The sequence below is a fragment of the Canis lupus genome, chromosome 5, assembly GCF_003254725.2.
Source record: "Canis lupus dingo isolate Sandy chromosome 5, ASM325472v2, whole genome shotgun sequence".
NCBI classification, from domain to species: domain Eukaryota; kingdom Metazoa; phylum Chordata; class Mammalia; order Carnivora; family Canidae; genus Canis; species Canis lupus.
This window is the reverse complement of record NC_064247.1, coordinates 31,337,208-31,358,213: the sequence shown is the minus strand read 5'-3', so window position 1 is coordinate 31,358,213 and position 21,006 is coordinate 31,337,208.

The following is a 21,006-nucleotide window of genomic DNA, read 5'->3' as shown; positions in this document are numbered from 1 at the left end:
ACACACGTGCTTAATGCAGTTAGGTGGCAGCATGTGGCAGCATGTGGGCCGTCGGCAGGTGATGAAACCCAGGCTAGCATGTGCCCCAGGTCGTGCAGCCACAGAGGCAGAGCCAGGGCTGGGACACAGTGGTGCACCTGGGTCTCAAACCCTTGTCTCTGTCAGAAAACCGTCCTTCCTCTTATCCCACGTGCAGCTCTGTTGCTCTGCTGTGAATACATGTGTGTGTGTTAGACACAGTGCTCGCTTCTGGGACTTGCTGGGTCCTAATCCCCAGAACCTGGGAGTGTGGGAGGCTGCCCCATGGGCTTGCAAATCAGCGGCTGCAGAGGTGGGAGCTGGTTCGGGTTTGCCTGGGAGGGCCTGGGAGATGCCCCGGAGCAGGGCCATCCAGCAGCCAGGATGAGCCAGGGAACAGATCCCTCTGTGGGGGGAGTGGGGGTGGGGAACACAGCCCCACTGATGCTTGGGTTGTAGCCCATTTCAACCCCTTGTGGGTGTCCAGCCCACAGAACTGTGATGTAATGCATTTGGGTCTTTTTTTTTTTTTTTTTAAAGATTTAATTCATATATTAGCCAGAGAGAGAGAATGAGCATAGGCAGAGGGAGAAGCAGGAGCCTGACGCGGAACTCGACCCCAGGACCCGGGATCACAGCCTGAGCTCAAGGCAGATGTTTCATGCACGGAGCCCCCCCAGGTGCCCCCATTTGCATCTTCTTAAGCCATGGAGTTTGCGGTAACCTGTTATGGCAGAAGCAGGACACCAGTCCTGAGACTGTCTCCGGGTGTGTGATTTCTGCGGGTGTGCATAATGGGTGTGCTCAGCGTGGGACTCTTCACAAATGTCTGAACATCCTGCAGGGAGGGGACCCTCCCCACCCCGGCTGACCAGACTGGGGCACGGGGACCCTCTGCACGCTTCCTGTCAGTTTCTTTGTTAGTTGGCCACACGCTGTGAACACAGCCCTGCTGCCAAATCCTGCAAGTGCGCTGTGTCAGGGGGTCTGCAGGGGGGTGGGTGGGGGGCTGCCCATGGGAGTGAGCAGGTGCTCACCAGTGCATGTGCTTGCAGGGTGGACACACGTGGCATCTTTGCGTGTGCGTACGTGTGGACAGATTCGTGCATGTTCACGGAAGTGTGCGTGTGCCCCCTGCATTCACTCAGGGGGTGGGCACCTCCAGGGCTGGGCCCTGGGAGGACAGGCAGCTCGTCAACCCATCTCCCCCTCCCCCCTGCTAATTTGCTCTTCTGTCCCTGGGGGTTGGAGTAAAACGAAGCTTGTTTTCCACTTCTACGCCACGAGAACTGCATCGATTTTTCCTCACTTCTGATTGCTCACATTAGATGCTCATTTCGGAGCAATTGGTACCCGGATCGTTCGGGGTATGGCACCCATGTGGCCTACGGGTCACTTTCCCCTCTGAGACACGGTTCTGGGTGGGACCAGAACGCGTCCGTTCTGTGCACCCGCTTCCCTGCGTGGAGATTGTCCCCCAAAGGGTGTGCTCAGGCTGTTGTTACTCTGCTCTGGCCATTGTTCGTTTGTTCACCTGAGAGTTTGTCCTGAAAACTGTGCCACGGGCCATGGGGGGCAGGGGAAGGCAGAGGGCGGGCACCGGGGGCACTTGCAGAGGCATCTGTCCCCACTGCCGACTGCCGTGTGGGCCTGGGGGAGGACTTTCTGCCATCCTCCTGGAGGAGCAGGGAGGACAGAAACTCAGGGCAGAGAGAAAGACGAGGAAGAGGGAGAGGACAGGGCAGCACCAGCTGGCAGGGTCCCTTCTCCCAGCCTTACTCATTGGCCCTGAGCTGTCAAAGGACCTACCCATCTTCCCATTGCACTCTCCCCGACCGCAGAGGAGGCTGCTTCTGACCCCCTCTCTCCCGGGTCAGCATCATACCCGTTTCCTTACCTTCTGAGCTGGGGGTTCCAGCAAGTTCCTCATGATGTCATTTCTTTTCTTTCTTTCTTTCTTTCTTTCTTTCTTTCTTTCTTTCTTTCTTTCTTTCTTTCTTTCTTTCTCTCTCTCTCTCTCTCTCTTTCTTTCTTTCTTTCAATTTTATTTATTTGTTTATGAGAAACCCAGAGAGAGAGGCAGAGACACAGGTGGAGGGAGAAGCAGGCTTCCTGTGGGGAGCCCCATGTGGGACTCAATCCCAGGACCCTGGGGTCACGCCCTGAGCTGAAGACAGATGCTCACCCACTGAGCCCCCAGGCGCCCCTAGGACCTTGTTTCTAAGACACAAGTCTGGCTCTGTCACTTGCTTTGTTGAAATCCTTCTGTGGGTCCCCATGTTCCATAGGGTAAGTCTGAACTCCCGGCGAGGGCACGGAAGCCCCCAAAGTTACCTCTCCAATGCCTTTTTACTGATCCTGCCCAGCCCATTCCACACCCCAGCCCTGCAGAGGGGTCTCCTAGCTCTGCCGGGAGCTAGGAGATGCACGGGCAAGGGAGCCCCCTGCCCAGGTGCAAAATTTAGGGGGTGTCCCCAAACTCAGGAGCCAAGATAAACAATATTAAAAAAATCAAAATGAATGCAAAAAACAAACAACCATCCACATTCGCAACGAACAAAGTATCAGCATTTTATGCAGAGGCTGGCTCTGCCAGCGTGGTGCTGAGACAGCAGGTGAAACATGTTCTCATGTGTGTTATTTGATGTGGTTTTTTTCGAAGACTTCGCTTAAATATTGAAAAATAGAAGAGGAGGTGCATTAGCACTCATGGCGTTATTTGAAGTTTAAATAATTTAGTTTTACTCCAACCTGGGTTTATTATGGTTTCACTCCCTTGGCTTTTGTCAGAAGCAAGGGCCTCGGTGATGTGCTCTGAATCCAGCTGTGGGGAAGCAGGTTTTGCGTCAGGCTCTGCTGAGCCCGCCCGACACCCTGGCTGCGCCCCTTTCCTGTCCGGGGCCATCTGGGGAAGCTGTTGTGACACTGGGCTGGGCTAGTCTACACTGCAGGCCCACCACTGGCTAGCTGCGTGGTTTGGGGCAGGGATTTGCCTTGACTGAATCTCCTTCCCCTGTCAGGGAGCTACCACAATGCAGGGTCCCACTTAGGGCCACTGAGCGAATGAAGGGAGAAAGGCTGTGTAAAGTACTTAGGAAAACAGGGGGCAGTGTGTGCAGAGTTAGTTCCTCCCCCCCAAAAAAAACCCAAAAACTACAAAGTGAGTTGCTGCGGTGGGCAGGGTGTCCCCGCTCACCCGCCAAGCCTGCAAGGCCCGAGGCACCATCGCCCTGTGCTCTGGAACGAACACCCCTTCTCCGGCTCCTTCCAGCACCTTCCTGACCTCCCAGCATCTGCCCTCCCGGGTTTACCCTCTGTCTCCACGGCTGGCCACTGCCACGGGACAGCCGCAGGAAACCGGGGCTCTGCTGTGTCGAGTGACCTTGCTTGCCCAGTGCGGCCGTCTGATGGCCCCAGGGCCCACTCTACACACTCTGCTGCAGGATGCAGAACAGTAGGTTGCTGCAGCCGGGAGGTCAGCAGGCGGACTTGCAGGAGGAGGATGACCCCTGTTAGAGGCTGGGCTGGGATCCAGTCCCCCAGTGGGCAGACGAGGGGCGCCTGGGGTCAAGGGACCCCTGGGGGGCCATGGGGGCCCCACAGTTTTCCACAGAGGGGCCCGGTCCTGCCGTTTCAGCGAGTCCACACCCTAGACCATGCACGCCGGCTCCTGGGAAGGGCCAGTGCCCTCCTTATGGCATCCCAGTAGCCGGGAGGAGGTGTTCCCTGTTCCTGCCCCCAGTCAAGACCTCTGCAGCCACCTGGCCCCATCTTTCCCTGTGCCTGCCAGGCTCCCACACACAAACAGGAGTGGGGCAATGCAAGGGGTGTGTGTGTGGAGACACAGGGGTGCATGGAGGTGTGCTCTTGAGGAGCTGGAGGAGGAGGGCAGGGGAGGAGGGCAGGCCAGGGGTGGGGTGTGGTGGACAGGCAGGAGCTCTGCCCCAGCCACCGCGACCCTGCTCAGGTGGAATGCTCCGGGAAGCCTCCATCCTGGTCTTACAGGCCCTCATCTGATTAAGCCAGGCCCACCCAGAGCATCCAGAATCATCTTTTTATTTCAAGCTCACCGATTGGAGAGGATGTAAATAACTAGACAAATAAATGAGCTGCTGAGAAGCATGTCAAAGCGGAATTTGCTCCTAGTATTGGGATGTTGAAACCACCCAGAAGAACTCTGTGATGCTGGGCTCCGTCCCTCTGGGCTGTCACGACTATGCGCCATAGATTCCGTGACTTCCAAGTGGCACGACTTTATCTCTTACTGTTCCGGAAGCTGGATGTCTGAGATCTGGGTGCCAGTGCAGTGGGTTCTGGGGAATGACCCTCTCCTGGGTTCCCGACTGCCAGCTTCCCATGACTGCAGGTCCCAGAAAGAGCGTGAGATTGCTCCTCCCTCTTGTGTGGACACATCTCATCATGAGGCCCCTTTCGTGACCTGAGCACCTCTAGGGGCCCCCTCGTGACCTGAGCACCCCCTTAGGGGCCCCCTTCATGACCTGAGCACCCTCTAGGGGACCCCCCCTTGTGACCTGAGCACCCCCTAGGTGTACGGGAGGGACATCACCATTCAGTTTGTCGTGAGGCTGAACTGCCAGACGGAGGTCAGACTACCAACTGGACAACAGACCGTGGACGTCCCTGAGCACACAGAGGTCATGCCGGTGCTCACGATGGCTTCAGGCTGCATTTCCAGGAATCATGCTGCTGCAAAACCTGGGGTCTAACGTCCAGGAGACTGTGTTTTTCTTACCAGCCAAGGGCCAACGCTGTGAGAACCAAGCCTATTACAAGAAGAAAGAGAAGGTACCAGAGAGCAAGGAGGGTGCTTGTGGCGCGCGGCTTGAAAGCCGGACTGGAGCAGCCAAGAGAATGTGCCTCAACCGGCGGCTGTTACCTGGATCCAGGTCATTCTTATGGGCTTCGTGCAGCTGGGCCTCATTTGCTATCCAGCATCGGAGAGTTGACGCCGAGTCCCCCTGATTTGAGGATCTGTAATCCCTGCGTGGCCTCAGCCTGGAGGTGGGGGCTGCCAGCCTTCACTTGACCACCTCCCAGCATTTCTAGGGAACTTTGCTGACGATGTGGCCATGCTTCTCTAGTGAGGCCTGTGTGCCAGGAACCCCTCGAGTGTAGCGCTGACCCTGTGCTCCTGTCCCTGGACCCCTGGGCTGAGCAGTCCATCACTCTTGTGTCTCTGGAAGGAGGGTTCAGACGCTGTGTGTCCCCCAGTCCCCAGCCCTCAGTGGGAGCCTGAGTGCTTCTGCAGCAGCCCCCGGGTTGGGCAGCATGCACATCCACTCAGAGATGGGGTGTCTGTCCAAGCCTGTGGTCTTGGCCGAAGTGGGACGCTTATCACCGATGATGGTGTGGTCATGGTACTGACGGGCTGCATGGTCCCCGGGTTAGACTCACGGCACCGAGAAAACCAGCGCTCGAGGGGGGGAGAAATTGTGTGTGGTGTCCGGATGCCAGCCTCCCCCGGTGCAGTGCACCCTCCCCAGGGGACCTGGGGGCTCCATGCGCCAGTGGGGGGGGACGTACACTGCCGCTCCCCTCCACACACCCAACCCAGTAGAGAGGCGGTGAGTCTTGCTTGATGTGGGCACCTCCCTCGCTGATGGCAAAACATTGTCTTTTCCATATGAATAATGGGAGACATTTGGCTCGCTTGTAATCTTCTGAAAACTGTAGTCATAGGAACATGTGTTTTGCCCGTTAATAGTAGATTTTTTTCCCCTCTCAAAGACAACAGCCTGTTTTTTTTTTTTTTTTAAGATTTTATTTATTTATTCACGAGACACACAGAGAGAGGCAGAGACATAGGCAGAGGGAGAAGCAAGGTCCATGCAGGGAGCCCAATGTGGGACTTGATCCCAGGTCTCCAGGATCACACCCTGGGCTGAAGAGTGGGCTAAACCGCTGAGCCACCAGGGCTGCCCATGACAATAGCCTATTTTACTATGTGTTCTTATCCCCGCACTGGGGCAACATCCATTGGATTTGCAACCTGACAGAGTCAGGAAAGGAGAAAATAAAAATAAAAATAAAAAAAAACCTTGTCTTTGCTGTTGGTGAGAATCTTGGCTGCTGCCGCTGTCGCGGTAACATGGTGGCCAGATTCCTTGTGGCCAAAAATGGGAGTTTAGGACAAAAGACGAGTCTCTGATGGAAAGAAGTCACCGGTGACTGTACACAGCTTGGCAGGTGGTCTGCCCACATTTACCATTTTGCAAAGGAAAGAATCCGGGGCCTTAGGAGAGGTAACTCACGTGGAGGGATGCTGCGTGCAGGTGCGCAGGCGGACGTGAGGTGCCCCCTGCCCTGCTATGTGTGGCTATTATCCCAGCTCGGGGCCAATTTTGTCTCCCTTCTCTCTCTTTTTTGCAGGGGAGGGAGCAGAGGGAGAGGGAGAGAGACAAATCCCAAGCAGACCCCCCACCGCTGATCTCAGAGCCTGATGCAGGGGTTGATCATGACCTGAGCCGAAATCAAGAGTTGGATGCTCAACAGACTGAGCCACTCAGGCTCCCCTCCCTTCTCGCTCTCTTTTAATTTAATAGTTCCTGAGATATGATTGATACATAAACTCATATGATATTTACAGTGCACGTCGTGTGGCTTCGATACAGGTTTGCAGTGAGAGAGGCTGCCTTTCCTCCTGCTCCTGATGGTGACAGCTGATTTCGAATATGTGAGAGGCCATCCAGGGGCAGAGAGATCTTGTCAAGGGAGGGAAAGGCCTGGTCCCTGCGGATGTGAGGGCAGTGCACTTGCCCCGTCTTGCTGCTTGGAGTGGGGATGGCACGCACAAGTTCTGAGTGCACAAATCCATGAGGGCCTGGACATCAGGAGCCCAGCTGGGTGGACGTAGGACATGAGCCGTGTTCCTTGGCCACACCCGACCCCACAGGGAGCCCTGGAGCAGGGACGCCCATTAACACCATCCTGATTTTAGGTGAGGGGCTTCACGCATTGGATGCGGTCATCCCCTGGGGTGGGGGTTGGCCTTGGACAAGGGCTGTATAGGAGAAGAGCTCAAGCTGAGAGCGGTCAGCTGCCAGGGGGGCCGGGCACTGGGAGAATGAGCTGGAATGTGGATGTGGACAGTGCCCTATGGCACCTGCTGGGGTTGATGGCTTGATGAAGATGCTGTGACCTCCTCGTCACGTGACTTCCGATAACCTTTCCAGGGCCCATAGGGTACAGAAGGATATAGAGTCTATGGAAGACCCCCTGTCGTCCCCACGGGGCTCCCAGCCTGGGTTCTGGATGGAGCTCCCAAGCTCCTGGACCTGGGGTAGCAAGTGACCACAGGTTCCAGAAAGAACAGTGTATCCCTCAAGGCTCATGCACAGCTACTAGTCGAAGCGTTCCTCTCGGAGTCAGATGCACGAGGAGGCGCAGACTGCCATCCCTGACAGGGTCTCGCTCCACGGAACAGCTAGGACCCCTGATGGGATGTGCATAGGCTCCTGCCTCAGAAAGGGAAGGGGTGAGGCATCGAGGTCCCAGGGCCCAGAAGAAGCTCTGCCCGGGGCTACCTGGGGAGCAGGGTCTCTACCTGGTCCCTCTCCTTCCCTGTGTGGTCTCGGTGACCCGGTCTGGTCTCTCTCTCACTCTGCTTTTACTGTCGCCAGGTCTCTGTCTCTGCTTCTCTGCCCTTCACTGTTTCCCTCCCTCTTCTCCCTGCGTGACCCCCCTCACTCTCCCCATCTCTCTCCTCCATCCCTCTCTCTCATTGTCCCTCTCTCCCCCTCCCCTCCCCTCCCTCTCCATCTTGGCCCCCACCCTTCCCTCTTTCTCCCTGTCCCCTCCCCCATCTCCTTCCTTTCTCCCCTCCTCCTCCCCTTCCTCTCTCCCTTCCTCTGCCTCCTCCCCTCTCCTCCTCCCTTCTCCTCCTTCCCTCCCCTCCTTCCCTCCTAGCCCCCACCTCTCTCTCTCCCTTCTCTCCTCCTCCTGCCCCTCCTTCTCTCCCTTTCTCTCCCCCCTCCCTCGTCTGCCAGGCCCAGAGCTCAGCTCGTCTCCTAGAGCACCCACCCCTCCCCCTGGCCCCGCAGGCAGCTCTCCGTGGTGCTGATGAGGACAGCGGTCCAGGCCTTCATCCCTCATCAGGGAACAGGATGGATGGTAGTGGTTTCCATTGAACACCAGTCAGCAGGGACCCTTCATCTGCTGGTACAGGTTGAGGAGCTCCCCTGAACGGGACCAGCTTCTCCAGAGCACAGGAGACCCCCCTCGGGCATGACAGCAGCTGCCTTTCTGCCGCCTTCCCCCCCAACCCCCATCCTGCCTCATACGTGCCCAACCAGCCTCCATGGGGGGCTGGAGCCGTGGGTCCTTCCTGGGCTCTGGACTGTGGGGAAGCAGATTGGAAGCGGATTTATTTCTCCTGCTCTAGTGGTGCATAGCAGCTCCCTGGTGAGGGAGCCAGGGGCTGGCCTTCTGGAGACACAGGCACTCTCTCCATGGAAACTCTTCCCAGGGAGAATGGTGGCAAAGAGCTGGGCCATGTTATCCCTCAAAGAAGCTTTCTTTAATATCACCTAAAGTGAATTAAGTGAGGAGGGCCTGGGGATTTCATCTCTCCTGATCCCTTTCAGCAGCTGATAGGTAGGGGGTGGGGCAGAGGCCCCCTCAGGAAGAGGGAGGGAGCCATGATCTCAGAACTTAAAGCAGCCATGTACAGATTTCGGTACTGGCCCCGCAGCTGATGCTGGGTGGTCTCGGGTGAAGGACTGCTGGGCGGTGAAGGACTGCTGGGCGTCCCCGTCTGAGGCTGGGGGCGCACATATCTGCTCAGCTTCCTCATAAAGGCCTTGTGAGGTCCGACCAGAGAATGGGATGAGAGGATTCAGAAACTAAGTGCTGGGCACATTCCAACAGCTCGCTTTATTGGAGTGTTTTCTGAGCCTGGACCCTGTGCTAGGCATTTTATGGGCATTAACATCCTAACAAGGCAGTTGTTACTATTGTCCCATTTAAGAGGTGAGGACTCTGAGGCCCCAAGGAAGAGCCATGTGGGCTGCCCAAGGCCCTCGGCCAGCAATGGGGACAGCTGAGAAATGAACCCAGGGCTGTTTGACGCCAAGTTCTCATCTCTTTCCTTGCACTTGCAGGGTGAGCTGTGGCCAGTACCCCGCTGCCCAGGGGTCCCCGGTGGTCCCCACACACTAACAGGCCCAGGCGACAGCAGGCCTTGAGCTGGTTGATCCACTCTGAGGTCAGGGAGGCATGACCTTGGACTTACCGGAGAGCATGTGGAGGAAGAGGATTTGGAGTTCCTCCCTCAGGGAGGGCGCCATCTGCTCCGTGCCCTTGCACATCCATCACCTTCAAAATTTGTGACGTTCACCAACACTTCTGGGCAACAGAACTTAAGGGCACCAGGCATCTGAGTCCTTATTTGTCCAGGGAGAGAGAGAGCACAGTTGTGCTGGAAAAGGATGCTTCTGAGAGCCCAGCAAGGGCCCAGCCCGAGGATCTGCAAACTGCCTGAGCTGTTTTTCCACCTTCTTCTTCTACTTACAGCATTGTCTTCCAGATTCAAGCTGCAGCCACCAATGAAAGGCTCTTGTCTCTGTTTAGAAAAAGTCAAATACGCTTTAAAGTCTTGGGTTCAGGGACACCTAGGTAGCTCAGTCAGTTAGGCATCTGCCTTTGGCTCAGGTCATGACCCTGGGGTCCTGGGATCGAGTTCCGCATCGGGCTCCCCGCAGGGAGCCTGCTTCTCCCTCTGCCTGTGTCTCTGCCTCTCTCTGTGTATCTCAGGAATAAATAAATTTAAAAATATGTGGTTAAACTCCCCTTGCTGCACCCCTCAGCTAGCCATATTTTTAAAAAGCTCAGCAAATCTCTTGGAGCTTTTGGATCATTAAAAAACAACCTTAGGGTGACTCCATCCAGCACGGTCTGTCTGACTTCCGTGTGCCTGTGCTGGTAGGACTGGGAAGCACGACCCGTGGCCCAGCACGACATGATGTTGTGTCATCTGTGTGTGAGACGCTGTACCTGCTGGTTTGGATCGCTGGACTGATCCATTTCTTTGCAGGGACGGGGATTCTCTTCCTGTGAGTTGCCTGTGGCTCCAGGTGCTCCCCACAGCGACTCTTGAGGCAACAGCTGCCCGGTCCACATGTGTGTTCTCATGTGCCCGGTCCACATCTGTGTTCTCAGTCACACATCACCCGCTGGGCTGCAGGTGGGGATCTGCCAGCCTCGGCCAAGCATGGCGCCAAGACCAGCCCTTCCTTACTTCAGCTTAGGCCGCCTCTCCACTCTTTCCTGTCCCTTCTGGTGGTTTTTAGCCTCATTTCCTGCTGCTCTATCAATGAGCAGGAGCAGCCAATCCCTATGGCCAGACAAATGTCCAGTGGCTGCGCTGCCCCAAGAGGCAATGGGTGGTGGCTCCTTAGAGTTTCCCGTGGGGACCAGGCCAAGTGTTCCCAGAACGAGTCACCAACGTGGAGCAAAAGCAGCAAAGTGCACATCTCACTCGCTCGGGACATTTGGATTCTCCCAAAGCAGCACCCCTTGCATGCAAGGACAAGCCAAGCACCAGGTCCTGAGCCCGGGACCTCAGTATGTTCAAGTTCTGGGCTTAGTTTCTCCTCAGAATTCTGAGCAATTGCTCACTCCTGAGCCTCCTTCCTAGAAGAGATGCCTTGCCTTGCTCTGGCCTGTCCCTCATCTGACTGGCCCTGGCCTTGGTGGGGATGGGAAGCATCTGGGTTCGCTCTTTTTTTCTTTTTCACATTTTAAAAATAAAACTCATTTTCGGGGCTCCTGGGTGGCTCCGTTGATTAAGCATCCAGCTCTTGGTTTCGGCTCAGGTCATGATCTCAGGGTCAAGAGATGGAGCCCTACCTGGGCTCTGTGCTTAGCAAGGAGTCTGCTTGAGATTCTCTCCCTCTCCCTCTGCCCCTTACCCTACTTGCTCGCTTTCTCTGTCTCTCTCAAATAAATATATCAGTCATTAAAAAAGAAAACCCACCTCATTTTAGAATAATCTTTTTTTACATAAAAGTTGCAGAGGTAAACAGAGAGTTTCTGTGCCCCCTTTACCCACTTCCTCTGGTGTTATTATGTCACAGAACTAGGTGCTTTTGGTTAAAATAAGGAAAGGTGTCCTCTGCGGCCCAATGCCATGAACTCTACTAGAGACTATTTTCAGATTTCACCAGGTTTTCTAATGTTGCTCACCCCCCACCCCCGCTTTTCCCCTCCTGTCCCAGAATCCATTCCAGGGCACCACACCGTGTTTAGGAAAAGCATCTGTTTTTACCCCTGTGCCCTCAGTGTCCTACCTGAGGCTCAGCACAGAATGCTCAGTATGCAAACGAATGAATGAGGAATGAATGAGCAAGTAAATGCTAACAAAGGACAGATTGGCTGTGACTGGGATTCACGGCCACTGGGGAGCCGGGACCTCCAACTGGGGAGAGCCGCAAGCCATGAAGACAACCGGAAACCAGGGAAGTGCCAGAGCTGGCTTGTCCCCACATGTGGGGCTCATTAGGACATTTTCAGGAATCTTGCGATCCATTTGTTAAACACAGCCACCACTGAAAGTTTAATTATATAAACTCATATTAAGTAAATTGCATGAATAACAAAGGTGATATGTCCTGAGAACTCATCACTTCCTGATGATTTTGTTATGTCTTATTATCACATACGCTTTTTTTTTTTTAATGTCTATTGAATGCATATGGTGGAAATACCATACAACGAACAACGTGCCACCAATCGCATCTCTTCCCAACCGCATGTTCAGGAATATCACGTTGGTTGCTTTAAATGAGCACCCTGGTGGGAGTATTTATGCCACAGACATTGGCAGATGCTAAAATCAGGCTTTGATTCATATTATGGTTGATTGTCTAGGCTCGTGTAGGAGAAAGACATTCAGAAAATTAAACTCACTGCTTCTTCATGGCTCAAGGTTGCTGTCAGAAAACTGGTTATGTCACAAACAAAGGCAATAACGCTCCCAGGATTCAAAATTATCTTCCAACTTAGCAAGGATTTCACTGTGTCTTACTTGCTGCCATCAACAAGAACATTGACCAGTACTCAGGTCCAAGCGGCGCCTGCCAAGCAACAATTGCCAGCATGCTGTTGACTGTGTGTGCTGCTCATGGCGTCCAGTCGGGAGAAGAGGCCAGCCGGCACCCTTTTCTTGCAGGAGCTGGAGGAGGCAAGCCAGATGCTCCCCCCACCTCCCCGCTCCGGCCACCACCTGCGCCCACAGGATGAGCTGGCTGCTGCAACATTGTGTGTGGAGTTCCTTCATGGACCTTTGGGGAATAACGGCTGGTGTTTTATTCTGCTTCCTGACTCTCCTGCCTATTCCTCCTGGATCCACCTTAAATTTGGAACCTTTGCAGAATAGGGAATTCTGGGGGCACCTGGGTGGCTCAGCAGCTGAGCATCTGCTTTCAACTCAGGGAGTGATCCTGGGGTCCTGGGATCGAGTCCCGCATCGGACTCCCCTCAGGGAGCCTGGTTCTCCCTTTGCCTGTGTCTCTGCCTCTCTGTGTGTCTCTCATGAATAAGTAAAATCTTAAAAAAGAAATCCTTCCTTCCTTAAAAAAAAAAAGGGGATTCTGAAACCTGGAGCTAAGCTGCCACAGCCCCCCTTGCTGCCCCACATCCTCCCTGACCCTAGGGCCCTGCGTGAAGCTGCGGTGTGAGCTTCCTGGGGAGTCACAGCTGTTCCGGGGGCCTGGTGAGCTCCCATGCTGGCTGTCGCCAGTACTCAGGTGGGTGCATGCTTGCCTCCAAGGCCAGGATCAGGGCTGTGTGGAGCAGAGCAGTTCACCGACAATCTGCCTTCGCCATCAATCCGGGCCCAGAGACGGCTCTTCCATAGGGACAGATGGGATGACTCGTCTTAAAGGGCACCTAACTTGTCTTTCTGTGGACACCGCGTGTTCATTACCATGGTCACTATGACAGGGTGTCTGAGCGGAAGCGATGAAGTGGCTACGGGAGAGACCATGAAGAATTCTGTCCAGTGGAGCGCTCTGGGGTGGGCCGTTGTGGGTCCCTGTGATGGGCCAGCTGGGTGCTGTCCGTCAAGGGAGATGGAGTAGACACTTGGAAGTTTGCTGACACTCCGGCCCAGTGAGCAGGTTCCCCGAGTCCTCCCGATGGACTCCCTGTTGGGTTGTGTGCTGGCACCTGCCAAGGTTTCTGTGGCCCCCGCCAAGTGGGACGGTTGCTGGTTCTGAGCTGCCATGTCCAGGTCTTCCCTGGCTTGGCTGATGGGCCACATGGGAGTGAGTTGAGAGCTGAGCTGAGGGGCTGCCATCAGGCATGACCTTGGCTGCTGGTCCCCTTGCTGGTGTCTGAGCCGGCCAAGCGGGGGCACGGGTGAGGCAGTTCTTGGGAAATGGGCCCTGCACAGGACAGAAGGGGACAGGATGGGTTGGGTTCCGCCGGCCAGCAGCATCATGCCCTGGATGTGTCTCCCATTCCCTCTCATGGAGAGTGCGCTGGAAACTCCCCTGGTGCTTCCTGAGACCATCATGCGCCAAGCACTGCTGGACTGCGGGTCCTTGCCCTGTGGCTGACATGACCATGTGAGCCCATTGGGCCGAGCAGGGCTGCTGGAGGTGCCGATGGGGGTGCTGCCTCCATCCGCACCTGCCAGGCCTGCAGCCCTGCTCCATCTGGCTTCCGACCTGTGTGATTCCCTTGGTCTGGTCCCTGCTTTGGGCTTCTGGCAATATCTCCTTCCCTGGGGACTGCCAGGCTTGGTGTCTGGTGTGTGCTCTGCGCACAGACCTGCAGGGGGCGCTTCTGGGTTGCCACCAGCCCCTCCCCCCCTCCCCCCAGGCCTGCTTGGCTTTGCTGGCTGAGGACAGTCTTTTTTTTTTTTTTTTTTTTTTTTGAGGACAGTCTTTGCAACATCAAGTCCTCCCAGACCATCCTGGTGCTGCTGCCTTACGGAGCAGACTGTCTCTCCTTAGGGGGCAGACAGGGGCCCGTATGTCCCTTCCAGGCAGCTGCTTGGGGGTCCACTCCCACCCTCTTCTTCCTGTCTCATGCCTCCTCTTCTCCAGGCAAGGACAGTACAATTGCAGGACTCCAGGACGTCGTTCCGTCCTTAGGATGCCCGAGGCCGTCCAGAAGTGCAAGCCAACCGGTTGCACCCCGTGGATGGCTTCCCCCTTCCAAGCTCCTCAAGCCCCAGTAGCCTTGGACCAGAGGCCAGGAGGTCATGCTGTCTGTTTTCTCCCTTAATGCTCAAACCTACGCCTTAAATCTTGTTGCTATAATGCAAGGAGAAGCCCTTCTCCTGGGATAGCGGGTCCTGGGAGCAGGGAGAAGAGAGGACTTCCTGGCCGTGTTCCTCCTGCCCTTCCAGGTGTGAGCAGAGGCCGTGGCTCAGCTGCATGTACTGGGATGCATGCACACTCACCCCACATACGTGTACAAGGAATGGCTGCGTGGTTATGGAGGTTGACACGTCCCACGGCCTGCGGGGTGAGTCGCTGAGCTAGAGCCAGGAAAGCTGATGGTTTAGCTTCTGGCTGAGTCTGAAGGCCTGAGACCTGAGAGGAGCTGTGTGTCAGGCTGAGCCCCGATGTGAATGCAATCAAGTGGTGTGGGGCTGCGGGGTGTCTTCTCCTGCTGGGGGAGCATCAGCCTTTGCTGGTATGCTGGCTCAATGGATAGGGTGCAGGGGTGGGGGGCACCGGGGCCCAGGACGTGGTTCCCACCAGCATCTGCTTCGGGGACCTCACGCTCTGGGTCATGGGTAGTGGACAGAGGTAATGGACTCTGGGGGCCGCCCCCCAATGGCCACCGGGGCCTCTTGCCCCATCGTGCCCCTCAGCCATCCGTGGGGTCACCACTGTGGGTGTCCCTCCACCGTCCTGTGCCCTTTGCCCCACCCTGCCCTCCAGGTCTGCCTGTCCATCTCGGGGTGGTGGGGAGGCCCATCCCTGTGCCCCTCTCTATCCGCGGAGACTCTCACATCCTCAAATCCAGCTTCTGAGCCGCCTCTGCCTAAAACCCTACTGTCAGAGTGAAGTGATTGCCCGTGTCACCCCCCTCGACGTCACACAGCTCGTGTCCTCCTGATTTAATAGCCTTGACGATAGCTAGTCGAGGGCTGTGGCTGCTGCACGCGGAGCCCACTGTGGGGCAGGCGTCGAGCCCAGCTCCTGTGGGCAGCATCCCTACAGGGGCCTTCCGTGACACCCAGAAGCAGGTGTTGGGTCCCCTGTGCGCACATGAGGAAGCGGAAGATGGCAGGGAGGTTCCGAGCGATGCTCCCAGGTCACGGGGCGGGAGGTGGCTGCAATCTGATGTCCACGTGAGAGGACCTGCCTGTTTCCTGTGAGGAGGGGCTCAGCCAACGCTGGTGCCCTGGGCTGGGGCAGCGGGGAGGTGGTGGGGTCGGGGGTTTGTGGGTCTGGGTAAGTGTGGCTGCTTTTCAGAAGGTGGGAGGTGGGTAGCCCTGTGGACTGTGACCTCCCCCTGCCCCCCACCCCGTGGTGACGGCTGGGTTCCTCTCTGCCCCCTGCCCACACCCCCCCACCCCATGGCTGAGGAAGAAACCAGCCCGCTCGCACTTGCAGTGAGAAGGCTCCATCTCCTCCGACCCAGACAGCAGGGCTGTCAGCCTTGGCTTGTCACGTCTGCCCGCAGGATGGCAGTGACGCCTGCGTGGGAGGCACTGAAGCAGGGGATCCCTGAATAGATCGGGCGCCTCTCAGCCCTGAGGCTCAGTATCCCCTCTTTGGGGGGGGTGGGTGGCCTCTGAAGGGCTGGGGCAGGCTCGGGAGAGCCACACATGTGTGGACTCGCAGGGGGCCACCCCAAACTCAGTGACCAAGACAAACGATCTTCGAATGCAATATTTGGGGGCACCCGAGGGCTCCATCGATGCATTGTCTGCCTTTGGCTCAGATCACGAACCCGGGTCCTGGGATGGAGCCTCCCTGCTCCGCGGGGACCCTGCTTCTCCCTCTGCCTCTGTCTGTTGTTCCCCCTGCCTGTGCTCTCTTTCTGTGTCAAATAAATATATAAAATCTTTAAGAAAATCTTGAAAAAAAATCATGAATGCAGTATTTAAAACCGAAGTTAATGCAAAATACCCATGATGAAAAAATATCAGCATTTAAAATCCAGCAGGACCAGGAGGATGGAAAGGCCGTTCCTGACTTTGGGGGCTGCATAGCGGCAAGGTCGGATGAGCAGGCCAGCCGGCACCTCCCTCCCAGCTGAGTCCTGGGGAACGTCAGGTTCTCCTGTCTGTTTCTGCCTGAACCAGACGGACCAGACTGTGTGTCATTCCCTCCCTCCCTCCCTCAACGAGCATCTAGGTCATATTTTTCTATGCAGATAAGCGTATCAGCTGAAATTAATGACAAATACTGGGACGCCGGGGGAGCTCAGCAGGTGAGCGTCTGCCTTCGGCTCAGGTTGTGACCCTGGGGTCCTGGGATCGAGCCCCACATTGGGTTCCCCCACTCAGTGAGGAGTCTGCGTCTCCCTCCTCCCATTGCCTCTCCCCCTATTTGTGCTCTCTTTCTCTTTATTTTTTATTTTTATTTATTTATTTATTTATTTTTTTAAATTTTTATTTATTTATGATAGTCACAGAGAGAGAGAGAGAGAGGCAGAGACATAGGCAGAGGGAGAAGCAGGCTCCATGCACCGGGAGCCTGATGTGGGATTCGATCCCGGGTCTCCAGGATCGCGCCCTGGGCCAAAGGCAGGCGCCAAACCGCTGCGCCACCCAGGGATCCCTCTCTTTCTCTTTAGAATAAATAAATAAATAAATAAACATTAAAAAATCCATATTAACAAAAACATTGAACATTTGGGTTTCTTCCTCATACTGTCCTTGTCTGGTTTTGGAGGTAAGGTCACACCAGCTTTGTAAGATGAGTAGCTCAAACCCAACCCCCTGCCCCATCTCATACCCTGTGAAACAGGGTAAAGTCGGGGTTGTGTAAAGTCGGGGTTACCCATCTCCCGCGGGTTTTCTGAAGCTCACTTCCGTAGCGAGGCTCTGCTGCCTTCGAGAAGGGGAAGATGTCTGACTCCCTGTTCTATTTGTAACACATGATTGATTGGTTTGCTCAAGTTTTCTAAATCTTTCTCAGTTCTCGTCATTTAAGCTTTTCTAGAAAATTATGTTTTTATTGTTTTGAAGTTATTTATAGGAATTTTTATGTTTCTTTTTGTTTTGCTGATTTCAAGCCTTATTGTATCTTTTTTCCAGGTTGGAGCCCTGTCTGTTTCATTACTTTTTTTTCCCCCAGAGTCATGTTTTGGTTTGATCCTCTGTAATATGTTTGCCATTCCATTAATTTCTGTGGACATTTTTCTTATTTTGTTTTTTGATTTGGATATTCTTTTCCTAGATTCTCCAGGGAGGTAAGGAGCTCATTTACTTTTAATTTTTCTTTTCTTTTAAAGATTGTATTTACTTATTTGAGAGACAGGGGGTAGGGGGAGCACAGGAAAGCACAAGTAGCGGAGAGGCAGGGTAAGAGGGAGAAGCAGATTCCCTGCTGAGCAGGGAGGCTGATGCAGGACTTGATCCCAGGACCCTGAGATCATGACTTGAGTCCAAGGCAGATGCTCAACCCACTGAGCTACCCAGGTGCCCTTTTGCTTCCTTATAATCTTTACCTGGTAGTGGTTTGTGTGTGTGTATATGTCCCTTTATTTTAACTTTTCCCTGTCACTTGTAAGTGACACGCATACTTGGATTTAAAAAATCCAACCTGGGATGCCTGGGTGGCTCAGCGGTTGAGCATCTGCTTTGGCTCAGGGCGTGATCCCACATCGGGCTCTCTGCATGGGGCCTGCTTCCTCCTCTGCCTGTGTCTCTGCCTCTCTCTCTCTCTCTCCGCACCCCCCCTCCCGTGTCTCCCATAAATAAGTAAATAAAATCTTAAAAAAAAAAGTCCAACTTGATAGCCTGTTAGTCTGTAACAGGTGAATCTGATCTACTTACATTTATTTTTTGGTGATTATTGGTGTCTTATGCTTATCTTCTTAGTCTGTGTTTTTCTTGACTCTTGTTTTCTACTTTTTAGTAGTATGTTTTGTGGTTAGATTGGCAAAGTTTTCTTTCCCCCATGTCTCCCTTCTCCTGCTGGGGCAAAAATGATGCATTTTATTGCTATTCTTTTGCAACAACTTTTTTGATGTTTAGTGCTTATTTACTTTTTACTGTTAATTTTTCTAAAAAAGTCAAAGGTCTTTCATTACTATTTCTATTCTCCTTAGAGAAGACCTTGACATATTTTATCCATAAAACTCCTGTATCTTTTGTCTAACCATTATTATAATTTAGTAATTACATAATAATTAAATGGCATTATTTGGTGATCAATACACATTTTCAAAATATTTTACCAATTTCTAAGTTCCGCGTTGTTTCCTATGGGATACTCACACTCTTCCCATTTGATTTCACTTCCTTCTGGTTGACATATAATCTTTGCTAATTCTTTTGGTTAGTTTTCTTGGGTGGTAAACACTTAATTTTTTTTGTGTTTGGAACTGTCTTGATTTCACTTACGATCTTGAATGCTTGGGGATGTAAGTCTAGACCACCATTATTTTGCTCAGCCCTTTGAGGATACGACTCCATTTCTTCCCATTGTCCATTGTGACATTAAGAAGTCTGCCATCATTATGTTGTTTTATTTTTGTAGTTAATTTGCTTTTTGCTTTTTTCCTGATAGTTTTTAAAATTACATTTAATTTATTTATTTGAGAGAGAGAGAGCATGCACAAGCAGGTGGAGGAGCAGAGGGAGAGAATCTCAGACTCCTCACTGAGCATGGAGCCCAACTTGGGGCTCGGTCTCAGGGACCCCAAGGTCATGACCTGAGCCAAAATTGAGTCAGATGCTTAACTGGGTAAGCCATACAGGTGCCCCAACATTTTCTTTATTTCAGATGTTCTTTAGTTTCACTATTAGATGTGGTTTGATGGTGTATTTTATTTAGCCTTCTATATGTATTCAATTAGAGGATTCAGATTTTTCTTCACTCCTGGAAGATCTGGAGCCCTTATCTTTGAAAATTGTTTTCTGGTAATTCTGGGAGTCAGGTTAGACATGTATTTGAGCCAGAATCAAAGAGGCAACTCTTCCATAGTTTTATTTCCTTAATTCTCTGAGTTGTATTCTGAGTCACTATAACAGTGCCACTCTCCAATGTGTTCATTCTCTCTTTGACTTTGTCCTCTCGTATTTATCCCCTCTACTGAAAAAGATAACCTAAGTGCCTGCTTTGTGTTTGGCATTTCTAGCAGGCTCTTCTTTTAAAAATAGCTCTGACCTTGTTTCATTTCTGCTTGCTTTTGTTTCATAATTTCTTATGGTTATTATTCATGTTATTTCTTCCTTTATCCGTTGTGGATCCTAAAAATTCAAAGCAGTTATGTTCTGGTTGCTCTAATCCTTTTTTTTTTTTTTTAAAGATTTCATTTATTTATTCATGAGAGACACACAGAGAGAGGCAGAGACACAGGCAGAGAGAGAAGCAGGTTCCCTGTGGGGAGCCTGATGTGAGACTCAATCCCAGGACCCCAGGAACCCCGCAGCCTGAGCCAGAGGCAGACACTCAACCACTGAGCCACCCAGGCATTCCCATTGTTGGTCTGGAGTGAATTAACCTCCTGAGTATTGGCTTTGTTGGCTGTTTTTCTTAGTGCTAGACTTGCTCCCATGTTTCAGAACTTGGCTTTGTGGGATTACGTTGAGTGGGAAGCCCCTCCATCTGCTCTGCCACATGGAGACCACTTTTGTGGTCTTTTCCACTGAGGCCCTGTCCAAGGACCCAGGCTCACCATGAAGCTAAGGGGGCAGTTCTTTGAGGAGGTGGGAGAGGATGCAGATCCATCAGCTTGGCTGCTTTTCCCGGGTCCCGGCGGGAAGGCTGCACCTTCCTTCTCCCATCTTCCTACCCTTGGGACTTCAGATGGACCCCAACCTTGGACTGAGGCACAGTATAGTCTGTTTTTCACTTCGTCCTTGTCAGGGAGCCCCAGGCCAGGCCCAGCAAGTCTGCATCAAATATTTGCATCATGTGTGGCATTTGTACCCCACAGGGCAGGTCTCCCAGCCCCCTCTGCCTGGCTCCCAACACACCTACAACCCAGCCAATCCTTTCTCTATTTTTCTACAACATTGATCCAGAAAGAAATTTATCTTGCCTTTGAATTTAGCTTTGTCCTTTCTGTTCTCACTATTTATATTTTATCTATGAGTGCCATGTGTTGGGATCGGAGGGAGATTCCAGAGCATGAACTTACAGCATCTTCTTGGCTGGAGGCTCCTTTCATGAGTAAATATATATATATATTTTTATAAAATATTATTACTTGCAACCTAACATTCTAACTGAAAGAAGCACCTGTTGCATAAGACTTTATGGAAGATTACACAGGATTTTCCAGTGTAAACACTCTGCAGTGTCCAACATAGAGGAAAACCAGGTGAAAGAGGCAGCTACTGCTTTGCTTTGGCAGCCTGCCTTCCCCGTATACTTCTGCTCGCCCCGCAGAGCCTGTGTGCCAGGACCTGCCCTTGGCCCTATGCCCTTTCTCTACCAACACACTGGACTCACTTGACATCTTATCTTCTGAATCAGATGTTTCATGTTTGCTTCTTCACAATTTAACTGTTTCCCCAAACATCTAAATAATAGTTTGAAAAGCCTGCTCGACGGGGAGTCCTGAGTCACTTGTGAAGACCTGTCCGTGCTGTCACTACACGGCAGGACCTCAGGAAAATCATGAGGCGCTACACCCACCCCCGCACCAGCCAAGATGGGGGTGTCAGGGCAGATTCCCATGAGATACTGGGCGTGCAGCTTTTTGCAAACTGTAGAGGGCTGTACAAACTGAAGGTAGATCTGTTCCCATGTATTAAGTCCCATGTTATACTATTTAATGCTTACAAAGGTGCCGTGCAGAAGGACTATTTTTATTCTTATTTCAGTG